The 12,560-nt window shown below is 35.6% G+C and overlaps 1 long non-coding RNA gene and 2 other non-coding genes across 3 annotated transcripts; 2 read left to right on the top strand and 1 right to left on the bottom strand.

Moving 5' to 3' along the window:
* Positions 1-6,645: 6,645 nt before the first annotated feature.
* LOC117973158 (uncharacterized) lies at positions 6,646-10,520 on the bottom strand. Its single transcript, XR_009306804.1, has 3 exons — positions 10,304-10,520; positions 6,829-6,937; positions 6,646-6,736 (listed from the first exon to the last, which is right to left on the bottom strand). It is a non-coding gene; the product is annotated as an uncharacterized LOC117973158 (long non-coding RNA).
* trnag-gcc (transfer RNA glycine (anticodon GCC)) lies at positions 8,159-8,229 on the top strand. Its single transcript has one exon. It is a non-coding gene; the product is annotated as a tRNA-Gly (tRNA).
* On the top strand, positions 9,517-9,587 carry trnag-gcc (transfer RNA glycine (anticodon GCC)). Its single transcript has one exon. It is a non-coding gene; the product is annotated as a tRNA-Gly (tRNA).
* Positions 10,521-12,560: the final 2,040 nt, after the last annotated feature.

Here is a 12,560-nt window from a genome sequence, read left to right as displayed (position 1 = left end):
CACAGTGGCAGAAATAACGTGCTGTGTCTAATACCAGGTTTATTGTCATTATTCATTAATGGCCAATACAGCAGAGCCACACATCCAGGTTCACTGTAAGTAACCCCCCAACCAACCATTTATCAAAGGGGCGTGGGGGAGGAGTGTTGGAGAAGCTACATTTCTGCATTTTGCTATCTGTCTAAGCATACATGAAACACCCTAGTCAGCTTGTCTCTTACAGTCCAACCCATTGTTACTCTTCAGTCAATTTGGCACTCAGTTTTTATGCAGCATCCTGTTTGTTTAAATTAACTTATAATACAACTTGATTTTAACCATAGCTTAGGTCATATTTGTAATTAAAATGGTGACTACATTTGAACTGTTTAACATTTAAGCGATTTGTGTATTGGCCACAAAATGCGCGTTGTTCTTGTGCAAATAGATGTCTTCTATAAAATGCCACTGACCTGCGTTTATCTGGGTCCCTTTAATTAATATAATCGAATTTGAATAGCAGCTTCTGCTGACTAGATATAATGAATAAAGTGATGTCAATGGGCCTTTCAATTTTTTATAACGTGTTTTTTTGGTCTATTTGTTTGGTCTTATTGTATTCACTGTACCTGAACGACATCTTATTATTTCAGGAAGTACACATTTTTCTAACCTTGGAAATCTTTGTCAAAAGCACACACCTTCAGAGACTGTTACTTACAGTGAACCTGGATGTGTGGCTCTGCTGTATTGGCCATTAATGAATAATGACAATAAACCTGGTATTAGACACAGCACGTTATTTCTGCCACTGTGACATGTGAGTAATGTAGGACCAGGTGTGCTCAATGGAATAATACAATGTTCTGTCAAGGAGTGCAATGCCTGCAATAACATTTTACAGAAATAACTATTTATTGAATATATGTACATTTTGAATGAGTGGTGGAGCTTTCTTTCAGCATCAGATGTTGATGCTGGGGTCTAGCTCATCCCTCAATTCAGCTATGAGCTCAAAGATGACCTGCAGAGTGAGACGATAACGCTTTAGCACCACATCCTCCAGCATCCCAAACAAAGTGACTCTGGGATTGAATATGTGGGGTCTTCTTCGTCTTGCCTTCTTTTCCGAACATGTTCCTGACTCTCCTCAACAAGAGCCAAGTGTCTCCGCATGAGGAAGTGTACAACAGCAGCCACCCTGAAGCCAATGACATGTCTCTGAAGGTGTGTGCTTTTATACAGCTCTTAGTTACTCGCCTCTACAATGTTTTGCACCTTATAAGAAGAGGTGTAAAGTTTTTGGACGGTCAGCAATTGCCTAAGTGCAAGGCAAAATCCTTACATCACATTATAATGTTTGCACCGCTTAGTAGCCAGATCCCGCCTAATTCCATTGTCTTTTCTTTATTTGAAAGCATTTTAATATAATGTTAATGGAATAATGATGGAAAAGTGCAAATTTGATAGCGAGTGCAGAACGCCAGGTGAACACTATTCTTTACATAGGCTGCATTTAGTGGCCGGTAAAATGTGACTTTTACGGCTGCGAAACACGATTTATGGCAGCATTATGGGGGTTTTTGCACCCACAAATCACATGGCGTGTATCCTTACATCACCCCCCTTCATTTTGAATTGTAGTTATACAGAGCTACTAATGTTACCTTTATAGAGGTGTTCAGTTCAAATAAAGCATTACCAATACTTATTTGGAAATTGTAAGTGCTGCACATTTAAATGAATTTCATATGATCTATTATACACTGCTGGTGTTTTTATTGGGGCCAATTAGAAATGTTACTGATCTCCTACTGTAGACCTGCAATTGAATCACCTCATTGCAGTTTAGTTGTCATGGCAATTTTGATCAGGGACATTTATGATCTGCCACATTTAATATAATAAACACATCTGGTAAAGACAGAAAAAGAAACTTCACAAAACAATGCATCAGACAGAAACTGCAGGTTCATAAATTATTTGAATGATCTCTTCTGAAAATGGCATTGAGGTAGAACAAGGTAGTTCACAAACTGCAGCATGTCAATTACTATCTGTGTCTCCTAATTAAACAATAACAGGAGAAATTATTACAAAGAAAAAAATGCTCATGTTACAGAACTAGAAAGAACAACTAAAGTGACCATATTTTGTAAATCAAATCTGGGGACACATACTAAAAATTGTACTCATCAGCATTCCTGTTGCTGGCAGCACTAGGGAAGTTCGCTGGATTAGCTATGGCAACTGCAATAGTGCTGTACCATCTAGATCAGGGGTCTCCAACCCTTGTCCTGGAGAGCTACAAGGTCTTCTGGTTTTCATTTTAACCAAGCTCTCAGTTAGTTAATTGCAACAATTATTGGCTTAATTAATCAATTTTAACAGATGTTCTAGATATTTAGCAACTGATGATGTAAAGACACCTAGAAAACCTGTAGGATTGGGGCTCTCTAGTGTTATAGCTAATAATAATAACAATAATAGAAACGGTCTGGTTATTTCTCGCTAACACATTTATGCATCCAACATATTAACCAACATGACAAATTAAAAGTAAGGGTATTTGGGGACCAGTTTTGTGACATTGTGAAACTATGATGGGCTACTGTTTTCTTTTTTCTGTTGGCTAGTGGAAAATGCGTTTAACAGCCAAATTGGGGTAAAACGTTAAGAAAAAATGAAAAGTGTTGTCAGTTAGAATACAATAATATGATTCTACTGCTGCTGGTGGCTTAAGGCGGTCCCAAATCCTCTACCTTTTTTTCTGACTCCTCATTTTTTTTTGGCCACCAGAAAAAAACAGCCCTACTAAGGACACTGTTACATCACTGCATTGCTGTGCTCATTTACTGGAGTTTAATAGTTTTTTTTTTTACTGAATGTTAACTGTTGAATTGAATCCTGCAAAAACACAATTAAGCATATTTTTACTCCAGTTTTTAATTAACTCCTATTTTTGAAAGAACAATTCCATATTAATGTTACAAAACATATGGGGACATTTTTTGCTAGGCATTTGTCCCAGTGCAGTATTGTATTTTGTTGTAAAGGTAAATAAAAACTTTACAAAACATAGATTCGTGTTGGAGGATAGGGACCCTTATGTTAACATTTTGTTTCTGGATTTAAAAAACACAAATCTAGCCGTAATGACAGTTTTAATTTCATGAACATTCTGCATGGACATTCAGCGTCTTTGAAAATATAGAATATTTAAATTCTAGTTTTAAATTTTTGCTCCGACTAGCATTTGAAGCTGTCCCTCAACCTTCATTTTCAGCTGGCCCCATCTGTTGTGTGTCAACAAGGTTCTGACTATACCAGTGCAAATGAAGGCATGCTTCTGATCTCCTTCCAGTTGACTACACCCACTCACGGGAATAGTAGGACCTTTTGTCACCTAACAGAAATGGACTCTTAGCTTTAACCTGTAAACTTGACAGACCCATAATTCACCTGCTTTGTAGTACTGAGCCAGTCAGTTAGTTCTGAAAAAAAATGCTGAGAATGAATTGCATGTCAACAGCATTGACAAATTAAGATTGACGGGCTTGTTGGCATAAGGAAATCATCCTCTTAACATTTTTAAAAATGAACTTGTCTTATATATTATTAACTGTCTATTATATTTAAATTGAAGGCAACCCATCACAAGCAATTATAGGTATTAAAATGTAGATCGTATTTTTAGGTTTGTTACTTCTTCATAAAAATAAAAAAAACATGTTGTAAAGATCTTAAAATGACTCATATAATAATTTCAATTATATTTAAGTTCTAAAATGACAGTGTAAATATATATGTGTTCTAAAACAGTAGGTTTTTACAATCGACAGGAAGATGCAATTTGTCATTGTTATGTTTAACTGTAGATACAGTACATTTTAGGACCACTTGTATTGATTTTCATGCAATGAACAGATAACACTATATAAACAGACATGCACATTAGACTCACCCAGGCATGAATATGTACTGCCATTTTTAATGAAACACCTGCCATCTGAACATTCAAAACATGGCAGGATTATCCCTAATCAACATACTCTACAAATGTGTTTGTTTGGGTCAAGAAGTACAGAACTTTACACTTTTCCTCGTATCTAACAAATAAGCAAGTTAATATATTAATACCTAACGGGCTTCAGTTGCGCTTTCAAATTAACCGAAGCTGCAATCTTCATTAGGGTAATGATTTTAGTTTGTTGTGGAAACTGGTAGTTCCCCTGGCGACTTGTGTTGAAGGAAGTCACGCCAGACAGTGCCCTCAGGCTTTAGTAGAACAATAACAACTGCAGTCACACGGAGAATCATATCACTTGCCCTATACAGCAAATGCTATTGAAAAAAGTTGTCCTTTCAAGGAGAAAGTACAAGCATGCAATTTGGCTATGAGCCAGTCTGTTGGAAACCTTAATCATGAGACTAAGCAATTAGCGCACATATTTTCTATTAAATAGGTTGTGATTTGTTCTGTTAAACTGGTATATAATCTTGACAACTGGAGTTCAAGGACATGTCTGAGACCCTAATACATATTAGTACTGTCTGAACTATAGCTCAAGTTCCTCTCTAGAACACACTTTCAAACCTCCTCTAATTTGCCATTCAGTTATGTATAACTAAGACAGGCACCCACAATACACAATACATATTAGTTTAGAACATTGGCAACAGTATATTTCTTTTTACTATTGTTTAGAAACCCATATAGCCAGATTAATGACATAGAACACTGGCATATAGAAGTGTTTTGACATAAATTGGACAAGATAATGATATGTAGTGACAAATGCTGGTTTCAGACACAAACTTGCTTTGTGACTACTTTTTTTTTTCTTTGCCTTTCAAATACCTGCTTTACAGTCCAGTAGTGTGGGAGTGAGAAGATCTCGTCGATTACTGTTTCTACCTGAACTCATACATCAAATTTGGCATGCACCAGTTTCCTAGTTTGTCCACTTGGTCTGAATTGCAATGCTTTGAAGCAGGTTGGGTGATGGATGAATGGTGCAGTGATGTTTAGTGCAGTGTGCAAATAGTATTAAATGACCTTTCTCCCAGCAGAAAAGTACAGTTGTCTTGCAGCAGCTGTCCAAACCCAGATTTCTCCTATTATAAAGTAGCAGTTCATTTGGCAGATAAATGTCTGTCATAGAAGCTGGCAGTATCTTGATCAACCAGAAATGTCTTTAAATCATTTTCAGATACAACCTGTTTTATTTTGGAAGCAATCTGTCTGGCAAATTATTGCACTGACAAAAGTTTAATAGGTTTTAAAAAAGAAATATGCAAAGTCATATCATTAACATTTTATTTTGCTCTTAATTGTATTATTACTTGTACTGTGATTCTTGAAATGTATTTTTGTTTACAACTGTAAGTCGCCCTGGATAAGGGCGTCTGCTAAGAAATAAATAATAATAATAATAATAATAATAATAATAATAATAATAATAATAATAATAATAATAATAAAGTGCCTACATAATATTTCCAGCTTGTTGTATGAAGTTATTTACTGTTGTCACCTTTGTCATACATTTGGGTTTAATCTTTTTAGTAAGACAATTATGTAGACAAGTGATATTTGCATTATGAAACAAAAAGCCAGTGAAAATAACATTTTATAGAAAGACTATTCAAAGTAACACGTTACATTAATATTTAATTCTTTATAAAACATATAGAATTGAAACAAAATATTATTTTCTTCAAACACTGACTACTAAGAATTTTCATAAAATATTTTTCAATATACATATATACTAAATGTTTCTTTTAGAAAGTATAATAAAACATTTGCACATTTTACATAAAGATTAGAATAATCCCCTAGAATGTTCCCCTGAATTTGAACCTGTCAATGTAGAGATCTGTAATCATACCTACACGAGAAGGCAATTCTAAAGAAACATATAAATACACATTCATTCTAAATTAAATATCACATATGAGAAACCCAAATCCTGTACAGACATCATCCTGCAAAGAACATGCAGCACAATTCTAATGTTAAAAACTGGCACTCCTCTAGGAGGTGATCTGTGTCTTCCAAAATACTGCGGTACTCTGGAATCAAGAAGTCCACATTACCCTCATGAACTTGCAACTCCTGGGGGATAAAATAGAGGAAATGCATTAAAAGAATGTAAATAATGATTTCTGTTCAATAAGCACTTTTAATACATCGGTTTACTGTGTCCATGATACAGGAGCGGGGACAAAAAGATAGGTAGGAACTAATAATCATGTCTTTTGTGTTCTAAGGTTAGAAAAAACAACATTTATAAAACTTCAGGGAAGTTTCTATGTTAACTGTGTAGGTATTCACACATGTTGTGATATGGATACAAGGTCCATAATGTACTATGTACGACAATCTTGCCTTAGGGGTGGACTGCCTCTTTGTTCTACAGATTTAACAAGAATATTTATTCAGAGAGAGAGAGCGAGAGAGCGAGAGAGAGAGAGAGAGAGAGAGAGAGAGAGAGAGAGAGAGAGAGAGAGAGAGACACTAACCTTGTCAACATTCACTGCATTCAACTCAATGACCCTGACCCTTAAGATACTTCAGCAGGCATGAGCAAGAACCAGCCTCTGCGTCGGGTAATACTGTAAATGTAAAATGGTCTCAAATCCACAACCCACACCCCTTACCAATTAACTGGACCTTTTTAGCCAAAATCAACTGGCATTCTAGTTTGGGGTGGATTAGCTTCAAGGTGTGGTTTAGATTATTTGATAACATCTGCAAGCAGAAGAACAGAGGATCAGGATTTGAAAGTACTGTACTTACAGCAACACAATCCCAGATGAAACAGGAAAGAGAAAGGCTCTTACCATAGGATAGGATAAGCTTGATTTTTCTTTTGGTTGCTTCTTTTGATAGGACATCTTTTAGAATGGATATTGTAGAAATGCTGTCAATTTAAATATACCTTCTCCTTTGCTAAAATCAGAAGAGAGAGATGGAATAAATAATTGTTTTACTGAACCAGAAAATCTGAAATGGTAGTATTATTGGAATTATTATTTATTTCTAAGCAGACGCCCTTACATTCAAACAAAAACACATTTCAAGAATCACAGTACAAGTATTAATACAATTAAGAGCAAGATAAAATACAATGACTTTGGTTCAAGCAAGTACAAGTGTGACAAAATACAATTCAATAATACAGCAGATAACAGTGTCAGTGATAGTTACATCAGGATATGATTAAATATTTAATTTTTCTTCTGTGCATTTCAACATGGTAAACCAGTCGGATAGTATTTAATTTTTGCAATAAACAAAGATAATACATTCATTTTATTTTGGTTAAATCACAAATAATGACCAAAACAAAAACAAAAACAAAAAAAATGCAATACTTGCACTGTTTAATGTTTGATATGTCATTATTCAAAGTTGGCATAAGAAAGACATTACACAGTCAGCAAGTCAAATGGTATGCAAAATAAACGTATTCCAAATTACATTATAATTAAAAATAAGTATGTATGGATATGGCACATAAAACATAAATGACATTCCCAACGTCTAGATTAATTACATGGATTAAAAGGCAGAGAGATGCAATCCACTGCAGTGTAGCAAATACAACCGATCTGCATATATTCCCTTATTTATTAATTAATTATTTTAGCAATAACGCTCAACATAATCAGTGAACTAAACCTAGGTTAACCTCTTTCAAGCCGTCAGAATCCTTGTTTAAGACTTTAAATTATTTTAATCTATGAAAACATTGAAACTAACTCTTATAAAGCCTCGCTGGGCATTGTAAATGATTTATTTAGTACCTGGGATATTAGGACTAAGAACGGGAGTACGATCTAGAATGCAGCTTTCAGTAGGCTGTCAGTGTCATACAAAAAACAAAACAGTGAAATTGTAATACCACCTAACCATAATCTCGCAACTCGTCTGTCAGTCACGTACATTTTAAATGTCTGGATGCAGGACAAGTTACGGCGCGCATAACCGCAACCCAAAAACATACCGACGACTGTGGGGCGGACAGACAAAATATGATGCAGGACCCCAACTGTACGTGTGTGCCGTTCTCTGATTCTTTTCCTAGTTTAATAGTTTTTTAATATTGAGGTTGATGATGAATCAAATGTATGTTACAAAACGTAATCTGTAAATAACCATATATGTAAAGCATTGGTGGTTCAGTGGTAGAATTCTCGCCTGCCACGCGGGAGGCCCGGGTTCGATTCCCGGCCAATGCAAGCGATACTTTTTTTTTTTTTTTTTTAATTTGTTTTAATGAACATTGTTAAGTGACCGAGTTCCGATCGTAATTTAGTCCAGTCAGTGGTTCTCAAACAGTAACACCATGCTCCAAATGATAACCTGGATACTTAAATAAATTACTGTATTTTGCTAGATGTATGTTAACTTATTGTTCTCACAACAGGTCAAACATAACTCAAATCATATAAATTAATACAACACCTAAAATAAAGTACATTACTAACGTATTGGAGTTGAATAAGTACAAAAAATGACTTTCACTTTCCGATCACAATCTGCACAATACCCAGCTAAATAAAAATATAACGATCTGCATCATAACATTATGTAAAGAAAATATTAAAAAATACCCCAGATTGACAGGTTGTGAAGACCTTACTTTACCTCGTAAAGCAACTATAAACTATCAACTAACAAAGGTGACACGCAGTAAACATTTTTTTCGGACTATTTCAGACAGAAACAGTACAAACTGACACCTCGTTTTAAAACAAAATCCTGTATGCATATGGCGCATAAAACATTAACAACGTTCCCAATGTCTGGATTAATTACATGGATTAAAGGCTGAGAGATGTGATCCACTGCAGTGTAGCAAATACGACCAGAGATGCATATATTCCCTTAGATTGGTAGCGACACAGATCTATTCTTTAGCATAATTGGCTAAGACTTCTGAATTCTTCAGCTTGTTATTTGGTCCTTCTGACACCTGGAGGCGCTGTGTATCCTAATTTTAGTACACAATTACTGAGAAATGCATCGTTTAGTTTACAAGTCACGTGACAATGGGCACTTTTCCACATATATTTAAGACTTTACATTATTGTAATCTATGAAAACACTGAAAATAACTGTTATGAAGCCTCGCTGGGCATTGTAAATTATTTATTTAGCACCTGGGATATTAGGACTAAAAACGGGAGTACGATCTAGAATGCAGCTTTCAATAGGCTGTCAGTGTCATACAAAAAACAAAACAGTGAAATTGTAATACCACCTAACCCTAATCTCGCAACTCGTCTGTCAGTCCCCTACATTTTAAATGTCTGGCTGCAGGACAAGTTACGGCGCGCATAACCGCAACCCAAAAACATACCGACGACTGTGGGGCGGACAGACAAAAGAAGATGCAGGACCCCAACTGTACGTGTGTGCCGTTCTCTGGTTCTTTTCCTAGTTTAAGTTTTTGAATATTGAGGCTGATGATGAATCAAATGTATGTTACAAAACATAATCTGTAAATAATCACTATATGTAAAGCATTGGTGGTTCAGTGGTAGAATTCTCGCCTGCCACGCGGGAGGCCCGGGTTCGATTCCCGGCCAATGCAAGCGATACTTTTTTTTTTTTTTTTTTTTTTTTAAATACATTTTTACTTGTTTTAATGAACATTGTTAAGCGACGGAGTTCCGATCGTAATTTAGTCCAGTCAGTGGTTCTCAAACAATAACACCATGCTCCAATGATAAACTGGATACTTAAATTACGTATGTTGCTGGATGTATGTTGTTCTCACGGGTCAAACATAACTCAATCAATCATATAAATTGATATAAAAACTAATGCAATACCTAAGCGAAAGCACATTACTAACGTATTGGAGTTAAATAAATACAAAACTATGTAAAACTATATTAAAAATACCCCAGATTGACAGGTTGTGAAGACCTTACTTTACCTCGTAAAGCAACTATAAACTATCAACTAACAAAGGTGACACGCAGTAAGCATTGTGTGTGACTATTTGTGTGATCTCGTTTTAAAACGAAATCCCTGCCACTGTCGTTTCATCGCAATAAACTGTGGTAAAAGACATTTTCATAAAGTACTACTTACGTTTACTGATGAGGTTTAAAAAAAAAAAAAAAAAAAAAAGCTGTACACACAATTTAAATTATACAAATGTACTTAAAATTGAAGAAGGGGTGGGGTGGAGTATAATTAACAAACAAAAAAAAGGCAGCGTTTTTGTTTATTACATTCCACGTAACAGAAAATAGGATCACAACATAAAACAAAACGTTGATTGTAATACATAGCATTTACCTTGTAAGTTGGGTGTTTACAGCGTGAAGCATTTTCGATTGACGTTGCTGCATTTGTATCCAAAGATCGCTTCTGAAATCGCTTCTCGAGATCCTTAATTTGGCCCCTTAAAATGTGTGCTGCGTATGCATCCTAATCAGGAATGTTTCCATCGTGTTGCAAACACGTTTTAAACACGGGGTCAACAGCAGGTTGGATGTTGATCCTGTTTTTATTTACAGACATGGACGTTTGCCGTCGAATTAATGTGGTGCAATTCGTTCCAATACTTTCTAGCCGCCTTTTCTTTGATCAACCAATGAGCGCTTACACAACCTGAACCATGCTGAAATTTGTGACGCACGCAAAAATTAAACCTTATTAAAATGTAGCTCGAACAAACAACATGCAATGACGTTATACTGCTGGTCAATGTAAGAATGATTAGAATGCAATCAGCATGCATTGTGCCCAATGGAAACGATAGCTGTGCTGAGATAAAGGCTGATTTGAGAATTGCTGCAGGAAACGCCGGTTTAGTCATTACGTATAAAGTTAATGTTGTTGATTATCTTTGCAGTCGTTTTTTTTACATTAATTGCACCTGTTTGTTTTAGTGCAGACTTAAATATTCATATAATTCCAGGCCCACCAGAGGGCGGGGAGGACGGGGAAATTTCCACGGGGGCCCAACGCCCCGAAGGGGGGCCCTGATGAAGGTGGAACTTTTTTTTTAAATATATATAAAATATTTTAAAACAACTTGCCCTGCACAAGACCCTTTGCGTTCCCACCACCACATTAAAAAGAAAAACTCCCGTACTGCACACCGAGCCGATGTGCTTCAGTCGTGTAATGATTGTGTCATACCTCCCCTTAACCCCCTTATTGTGTGCACACTTCAGTATGATTGTAGTCCCATGCTGGCATTGGTACACAGAAAACCCTTTAAACCCCAAGGTCATTGGAAAAGATGGTTGGTTGGAAACCATTGCGCTAGTTTATTTTTTTTTCCACTATTAAATTATACATTATATTAAAGTATTAGGAGAACCTTGTTTGCATAATTTAGTTTACCAAGTAATTTGTAGACAGTAGAAATGAACTGGACCAAATATGTTTTTTTTTCTTTGCAGTAATGTTTCTTACCTTTATGCTGATCCACAAAAGTTAGAAATGGTTTTAGCAACATATTCAAGTTGTAGTACAATGTGCCACATTGTGTTTAGCAGCTGCAGGTGAGCTGTAAAACCATTTGAATACTTTGTTAATTTTGTTTGCAATTACCTAAATAGAAAGAAAGGAGTAGGTAGGCGGGAATCTAAATTATTTGCAAGTGATTCATAAAATATAAAGATGTTGCTGAGGCCTTTTAGCAACAAAAAAATGTAATACCTGCTTTCAAAACATTCGTTTTGTAGATGGTGCCTGTTATTTTGCTAATACATGTTTTCCAGATCATTATGCTTATTATTTATATATATACAAATATTTGTTAAGTATTTATGGATTTTAAAACAATATGTTGATGTTTTGATTTTGTTATAAGTAGGGCACAGCTTGCTGCTGCATTGCTTTAGATAAGTTATGAACGAGGAGAGGCCATTTGGAGCCCCACTGTTCTTCTGTTTCTTCATGTAATGACTACACAACAGTAATGGTTTCTAGAACTTCAACCAGATCTCTCTTAAAGGATCCCAGAGCATCAGTAGCAACATGGCTTGGCAACCCATTCCATACATCCACTCTGTGTGAAAAAGGGCTGTGTATTTTGACTGTATAGTTTGAATCTGTCCTCACTCCAGTAGTCCTCTGGCCCTGGTCTCTGTGTTAACTTTGAAATAACCGTATCATGTATGTGTACATATTTCTATGTATCATAAAAACTGCTTATTCAATATTGGGATGGAGCTTGGTATTAACATTATCTATCATAAGTTATTGAGAGTACTAGACTGGGAATATATGGAGGTGTCTGTCCAGATATAATGTACATGTCCGTATGTCACACTAGTATACCTGGATGGACTGCTTTTCAAATTATGATTAACCACTTCATTGCTAATTCTTATTCTATATTATTCTGTACATACTGTTGATAAATGTCATGGTCATCAACCTTTTCATCAGACTGATAGCTCTAACTCTGAATTTACAGGCGTGGTGCGGGATGGGAGTTACTGGCATAAGTTTGGTAAAAAAAATAAATAAATACATTTTAAAAAAAGATATGTGTTCAAAATGGCACTTGCTAATGTTTTATGGATCCAGTCTAGAG

The sequence above is a fragment of the Acipenser ruthenus genome, chromosome 1, assembly GCF_902713425.1.
Source record: "Acipenser ruthenus chromosome 1, fAciRut3.2 maternal haplotype, whole genome shotgun sequence".
In the NCBI taxonomy this organism is placed as follows: Eukaryota; Metazoa; Chordata; class Actinopteri; order Acipenseriformes; family Acipenseridae; genus Acipenser; species Acipenser ruthenus.
This window is presented reverse-complemented; position numbering and strand designations above follow the sequence as displayed.